The following is a 7,858-nucleotide window of genomic DNA, read 5'->3' on the forward strand; positions in this document are numbered from 1 at the left end:
CCTCCCAGAACAAAAGGGCCAGGACAAAAAGCTCTTGCTGGCGGGGAGTACCCAGGCCTCCCCATCTAATCCACCCGAGAGCCAAAGGTTGCAGGCTTGCTTGGCTGGGGAGAAGGGCTCTTGGCTTTTGGCAGCTCCAGCTGCCAGTGCCACTGCCCAAATGGCGTACGGACCAAGATTCCTCCCAGAACAAAAGGGCCAGGACAAAAAGCTCTTGCTGGCCAGGAGTACCCAGGCCTCCCCACGTAATCCACCCGAGAGCCAAAGGTTGCAGGCTTGCTTGGCTGGGGAGAAGCGCTCTTGGCTTTTGGCAGCTCCAGCTGCCAGTGCCACTGCCCAAATGGCGTACGGACGAAGACTCCACCCAGAGCGAAAGGTCCAGGACAAAAAGCTCTTGCTGGCTGGGAGTACCCAGGCCTGCCTACCAAATCCACCCAAGACCCAAAGGTTGCAGGCTTGCTTGGTTGGGGAGAAGGGCTCTTGGCTTTTGGCAGCTCCAGCTGCCAGTGCCACTGCCCAAATGGCGTACGGACAAAGATTCCTCCCAGAACAAAAGGGCCAGGACAAAAAGCTCTTGCTGGCGGGGAGTACCCAGGCCTGCCTACCAAATCCACCCGAGAGCCAAAGGTTGCAGGCTTGCTTGGCTGGGGAGAAGGGCTCTTGGCTTTTGGCAGCTCCAGCTGCCAGTGCCACTGCCCAAATGGCGTACGGACAAAGATTCCTCCCAGAACAAAAGGGCCAGGACAAAAAGCTCTTGCTGGCGGGGAGTACCCCTGCCTCCCCACGTAATGCACTCGAGAGCCAAAGGTTGCAGGCTTGCTTGGCTGGGGAGAAGGGCTCTTGGCTTTTGGCAGCTCCAGCTGCCAGTGCCACTGCCCAAATGGCGTACGGACAAAGATTCCTCCCAGAACAAAAGGGCCAGGACAAAAAGCTCTTGCTGGCGGGGAGTACCCCTGCCTCCCCACGTAATCCACCCGAGAGCCAAAGGTTGCAGGCTTGCTTGGCTGGGGAGAAGCGCTCTTGGCTTTTGGCAGCTCCAGCTGCCAGTGCCACTGCCCAAATGGCGTACGGACAAAGATTCCTCCCAGAACAAAAGGGCCAGGACACAAAGCTCTTGCTGGCGGGGAGTACCCAGGCCTGCCTACCAAATCCACCCCAGAGCCAAAGGTTGCAGGCTTGCTTGGCTGGGGAGAAGGGCTCTTGGCCTTTGGCAGCTCCAGCTGCCAGTGCCACTGCCCAAATGGCGTACGGACAAAGATTCCTCCCAGAACAAAAGGGCCAGGAAAGAAAGCTCTTGCTGGCCAGGAGTACCCAGGCCTCGCCACGTAATCCACCCGAGAGCCAAAGGTTGCAGGCTTGCTTGGCTGGGGAGAAGGGCTGTTGGCTTTTGGCAGCTCCAGCTGCCAGTGCCACTGCCCAAATGGCGTACGGACAAAGATTCCTCCCAGAACAAAAGGGCCAGGACACAAAGCTCTTGCTGGCGGGGAGTACCCCTGCCTCCCCACGTAATCCACCTGAGAGCCAAAGGTTGCAGGCTTGCTTGGTTGGGGAGAAGCGCTCTTGGCTTTTGGCAGCTCCAGCTGCCAGTGCCACTGCCCAAATGGCGTACGGACAAAGATTCCTCCCAGAACAAAAGGGCCAGGACAAAAAGCTCTTGCTGGCGGGGAGTACCCCTGCCTCCCCACGTAATCCACCCGAGAGCCAAAGGTTGCAGGCTTGCTTGGCTGGGGAGAAGCGCTCTTGGCTTTTGGCAGCTCCAGCTGCCAGTGCCACTGCCCAAATGGCGTACGGACAAAGATTCCTCCCAGAACAAAAGGGCCAGGACAAAAAGCTCTTGCTGGCCAGGAGTACCCAGGCCTCCCCACGTAATCCACCCGAGAGCCAAAGGTTGCAGGCTTGCTTGGCTGGGGAGAAGGGCTTTTGGCAGCTCCAGCTGCCAGTGCCACTGCCCAAATGGCGTACGGACAAAGATTCCTCCCAGAACAAAAGGGCCAGGACACAAAGCTCTTGCTGGCGGGGAGTACCCCTGCCTCCCCACGTAATCCACCCGAGAGCCAAAGGTTGCAGGCTTTCTTGGCTGGGGAGAAGCGCTCTTGGCTTTTGGCAGCTCCAGCTGCCAGTGCCACTGCCCAAATGGCGTACGGACAAAGGTTCCTCCCAGAACAAAAGGGCCAGGACAAAAAGCTCTTGCTGGCGGGGAGTACCCCTGCCTCCCCACGCAATCCACCCGAGAGCCAAAGGTTGCAGGCTTGCTTGGCTGGGGAGAAGCGCTCTTGGCTTTTGGCAGCTCCAGCTGCCAGTGCCACTGCCCAAATGGCGTACGGACAAAGATTCCTCCCAGATCAAAAGGGCCAGGACACAAAGCTCTTGCTGGCGGGGAGTACCCAGGCCTGCCTACCAAATTCACCCGAGAGCCAAAGGTTGCAGGCTTGCTTGGCTGGGGAGAAGGGCTCTTGGCCTTTGGCAGCTCCAGCTGCCAGTGCCACTGCCCAAATGGCGTACGGACAAAGATTCCTCCCAGAACAAAAGGGCCAGGACAAAAAGCTCTTGCTGGCAGGGAGTACCCCTGGCTCCCCACGTAATCCACCCGAGAGCCAAAGGTTGCAGGCTTGCTTGGCTGGGGAGAAGCGCTCTTGGCTTTTGGCAGCTCCAGCTGCCAGTGCCACTGCCCAAATGGCGTACGGACGAAGATTCCACCCAGAGCGAAAGGTCCAGGACACAAAGATCTGGCTGGCCAGGAGGACCCTGGCCTGCCTACCAAATCCACCCGAGACCCAAAGGTTGCAAGCTTGCTTGGCTGGGGAGAAGGGCTCTTGGCTTTTGGCAGCTCCAGCTGCCAGTGCCACTGCCCAAATGGTGTACGGACAAAGATTCCTCCCCGAGCAAAAGGGCCAGGACAAAAAGCTCTTGCTGGCTGGGAGTACCCAGGCCTGCCTACCAAATCCACCCAAGACCCAAAGGTTGCAGGCTTGCTTGGTTGGGGAGAAGGGCTCTTGGCTTTTGGCAGCTCCAGCTGCCAGTGCCACTGCCCAAATGGCGTACGGACGAAGATTCCTCCCAGAACAAAAGGGCCAGGACAAAAAGCTCTTGCTGGCAGGGAGTACCCAGGCCTGCCTACCAAATCCACCCGAGAGCCAAAGGTTGCAGGCTTGCTTGGCTGGGGAGAAGGGCTCTTGGCCTTTGGCAGCTCCAGCTGCCAGTGCCACTGCCCAAATGGCGTACGGACAATGATTCCTCCCAGAACAAAAGGGCCAGGACAAAAAGCTCTTGCTGGCGGGGAGTACCCCTGCCTCCCCACGTAATGCACTCGAGAGCCAAAGGTTGCAGGCTTGCTTGGCTGGGGAGAAGGGCTCTTGGCTTTTGGCAGCTCCAGCTGCCAGTGCCACTGCCCAAATGGCGTACGGACAAAGATTCCTCCCAGAACAAAAGGGCCAGGACACAAAGCTCTTGCTGGCGGGGAGTACCCCTGCCTCCCCACGTAATCCACCTGAGAGCCAAAGGTTGCAGGCTTGCTTGGCTGGGGAGAAGCGCTCTTGGCTTTTGGCAGCTCCAGCTGCCAGTGCCACTGCCCAAATGGCGTACGGACAAAGATTCCTCCCAGAACAAAACGGCCAGGACAAAAAGCTCTTGCTGGCGGGGAGTACCCCTGCCTCCCCACGTAATCCACCCGAGAGCCAAAGGTTGCAGGCTTGCTTGGCTGGGGAGAAGCGCTCTTGGCTTTTGGCAGCTCCAGCTGCCAGTGCCACTGCCCAAATGGCGTACGGACGAAGATTCCTCCCAGAACAAAAGGGCCAGGAAAGAAAGCTCTTGCTGGCCAGGAGTACCCCTGCCTCCCCACATAATCCACCCGAGAGCCAAAGGTTGCAGGCTTGCTTGGTTGGGGAGAAGGGCTCTTGGCTTTTGGCAGCTCCAGCTGCCAGTGCCACTGCGCAAATGGCGTACGGACAAAGATTCCTCCCAGAACAAAAGGGCCAGGACAAAAAGCTCTTGCTGGCGGGGAGTACCCAGGCCTGCCTACCAAATCCACCCCAGAGCCAAAGGTTGCAGGCTTGCTTGGCTGGGGAGAAGGGCTCTTGGCTTTTGGCAGCCCCAGCTGCCAGTGCCACTGCCCAAATGGCGTACGGACCAAGATTCCTCCCAGAACAAAAGGGCCAGGACAAAAAGCTCTTGCTGGCCAGGAGTACCCAGGCCTCCCCACGTAATCCACCCGAGAGCCAAAGGTTGCAGGCTTGCTTGGCTGGGGAGAAGGGCTTTTGGCAGCTCCAGCTGCCAGTGCCACTGCCCAAATGGCGTACGGACAAAGATTCCTCCCAGAACAAAAGGGCCAGGACACAAAGCTCTTGCTGGCGGGGAGTCCCCCTGCCTCCCCATCTAATCCACCCGAGAGCCAAAGGTTGCAGGCTTGCTTGGCTGGGGAGAAGGGCTCTTGGCTTTTGGCAGCTCCAGCTGCCAGTGCCACTGCCCAAATGGCGTACGGACCAAGATTCCTCCCAGAACAAAAGGGCCAGGACAAAAAGCTCTTGCTGGCCAGGAGTACCCAGGCCTCCCCACGTAATCCACCCGAGAGCCAAAGGTTGCAGGCTTGCTTGGCTGGGGAGAAGCGCTCTTGGCTTTTGGCAGCTCCAGCTGCCAGTGCCACTGCCCAAATGGCGTACGGACGAAGACTCCACCCAGAGCGAAAGGTCCAGGACAAAAAGCTCTTGCTGGCTGGGAGTACCCAGGCCTGCCTACCAAATCCACCCAAGACCCAAAGGTTGCAGGCTTGCTTGGTTGGGGAGAAGGGCTCTTGGCTTTTGGCAGCTCCAGCTGCCAGTGCCACTGCCCAAATGGCGTACGGACAAAGATTCCTCCCAGAACAAAAGGGCCAGGACAAAAAGCTCTTGCTGGCGGGGAGTACCCAGGCCTGCCTACCAAATCCACCCGAGAGCCAAAGGTTGCAGGCTTGCTTGGCTGGGGAGAAGGGCTCTTGGCTTTTGGCAGCTCCAGCTGCCAGTGCCACTGCCCAAATGGCGTACGGACAAAGATTCCTCCCAGAACAAAAGGGCCAGGACAAAAAGCTCTTGCTGGCGGGGAGTACCCCTGCCTCCCCACGTAATGCACTCGAGAGCCAAAGGTTGCAGGCTTGCTTGGCTGGGGAGAAGGGCTCTTGGCTTTTGGCAGCTCCAGCTGCCAGTGCCACTGCCCAAATGGCGTACGGACAAAGATTCCTCCCAGAACAAAAGGGCCAGGACAAAAAGCTCTTGCTGGCGGGGAGTACCCCTGCCTCCCCACGTAATCCACCCGAGAGCCAAAGGTTGCAGGCTTGCTTGGCTGGGGAGAAGCGCTCTTGGCTTTTGGCAGCTCCAGCTGCCAGTGCCACTGCCCAAATGGCGTACGGACAAAGATTCCTCCCAGAACAAAAGGGCCAGGACACAAAGCTCTTGCTGGCGGGGAGTACCCAGGCCTGCCTACCAAATCCACCCCAGAGCCAAAGGTTGCAGGCTTGCTTGGCTGGGGAGAAGGGCTCTTGGCCTTTGGCAGCTCCAGCTGCCAGTGCCACTGCCCAAACGGCGTACGGACAAAGATTCCTCCCAGAACAAAAGGGCCAGGAAAGAAAGCTCTTGCTGGCGGGGAGTACCCCTGCCTCCCCACGCAATCCACCCGAGAGCCAAAGGTTGCAGGCTTGCTTGGCTGGGGAGAAGCGCTCTTGGCTTTTGGCAGCTCCAGCTGCCAGTGCCACTGCCCAAATGGCGTACGGACAAAGATTCCTCCCAGATCAAAAGGGCCAGGACACAAAGCTCTTGCTGGCGGGGAGTACCCAGGCCTGCCTACCAAATTCACCCGAGAGCCAAAGGTTGCAGGCTTGCTTGGCTGGGGAGAAGGGCTCTTGGCCTTTGGCAGCTCCAGCTGCCAGTGCCACTGCCCAAATGGCGTACGGACAAAGATTCCTCCCAGAACAAAAGGGCCAGGACAAAAAGCTCTTGCTGGCAGGGAGTACCCCTGGCTCCCCACGTAATCCACCCGAGAGACAAAGGTTGCAGGCTTGCTTGGCTGGGGAGAAGCGCTCTTGGCTTTTGGCAGCTCCAGCTGCCAGTGCCACTGCCCAAATGGCGTACGGACGAAGATTCCACCCAGAGCGAAAGGTCCAGGACACAAAGATCTGGCTGGCCAGGAGGACCCTGGCCTGCCTACCAAATCCACCCGAGACCCAAAGGTTGCAAGCTTGCTTGGCTGGGGAGAAGGGCTCTTGGCTTTTGGCAGCTCCAGCTGCCAGTGCCACTGCCCAAATGGCGTACGGACAAAGATTCCTCCCCGAGCAAAAGGGCCAGGACAAAAAGCTCTTGCTGGCTGGGAGTACCCAGGCCTGCCTACCAAATCCACCCAAGACCCAAAGGTTGCAGGCTTGCTTGGTTGGGGAGAAGGGCTCTTGGCTTTTGGCAGCTCCAGCTGCCAGTGCCACTGCCCAAATGGCGTACGGACGAAGATTCCTCCCAGAACAAAAGGGCCAGGACAAAAAGCTCTTGCTGGCAGGGAGTACCCAGGCCTGCCTACCAAATCCACCCGAGAGCCAAAGGTTGCAGGCTTGCTTGGCTGGGGAGAAGGGCTCTTGGCCTTTGGCAGCTCCAGCTGCCAGTGCCACTGCCCAAATGGCGTACGGACAATGATTCCTCCCAGAACAAAAGGGCCAGGACAAAAAGCTCTTGCTGGCGGGGAGTACCCCTGCCTCCCCACGTAATGCACTCGAGAGCCAAAGGTTGCAGGCTTGCTTGGCTGGGGAGAAGGGCTCTTGGCTTTTGGCAGCTCCAGCTGCCAGTGCCACTGCCCAAATGGCGTACGGACAAAGATTCCTCCCAGAACAAAAGGGCCAGGACAAAAAGCTCTTGCTGGCGGGGAGTACCCCTGCCTCCCCACGTAATCCACCCGAGAGCCAAAGGTTGCAGGCTTGCTTGGCTGGGGAGAAGCGCTCTTGGCTTTTGGCAGCTCCAGCTGCCAGTGCCACTGCCCAAATGGCGTACGGACAAAGATTCCTCCCAGAACAAAAGGGCCAGGACACAAAGCTCTTGCTGGCGGGGAGTACCCAGGCCTCCCTACCAAATCCACCCCAGAGCCAAAGGTTGCAGGCTTGCTTGGCTGGGGAGAAGGGCTCTTGGCCTTTGGCAGCTCCAGCTGCCAGTGCCACTGCCCAAATGGCGTACGGACAAAGATTCCTCCCAGAAAAAAAGGGCCAGGAAAGAAAGCTCTTGCTGGCCAGGAGTACCCAGGCCTCGCGACGTAATCCACCTGAGAGCCAAAGGTTGCAGGCTTGCTTGGCTGGGGAGAAGGGCTCTTGGCTTTTGGCAGCTCCAGCTGCCAGTGCCACTGCCCAAATGGCGTACGGACAAAGATTCCTCCCAGAACAAAAGGGCCAGGACACAAAGCTCTTGCTGGCGGGGAGTACCCCTGCCTCCCCACGTAATCCACCTGAGAGCCAAAGGTTGCAGGCTTGCTTGGCTGGGGAGAAGCGCTCTTGGCTTTTGGCAGCTCCAGCTGCCAGTGCCACTGCCCAAATGGCGTACGGACAAAGATTCCTCCCAGAACAAAAGGGCCAGGACAAAAAGCTCTTGCTGGCGGGGAGTACCCCTGCCTCCCCACGTAATCCACCCGAGAGCCAAAGGTTGCAGGCTTGCTTGGCTGGGGAGAAGCGCTCTTGGCTTTTGGCAGCTCCAGCTGCCAGTGCCACTGCCCAAATGGCGTACGGACAAAGATTCCTCCCAGATCAAAAGGGCCAGGACACAAAGCTCTTGCTGGCGGGGAGTACCCAGGCCTGCCTACCAAATCCACCCCAGAGCCAAAGGTTGCAGGCTTGCTTGGCTGGGGAGAAGGGCTCTTGGCTTTTGGC

Source organism: Pseudopipra pipra, unplaced genomic scaffold, assembly GCF_036250125.1.
Source record: "Pseudopipra pipra isolate bDixPip1 unplaced genomic scaffold, bDixPip1.hap1 HAP1_SCAFFOLD_65, whole genome shotgun sequence".
Lineage (NCBI taxonomy): Eukaryota > Metazoa > Chordata > Aves > Passeriformes > Pipridae > Pseudopipra > Pseudopipra pipra.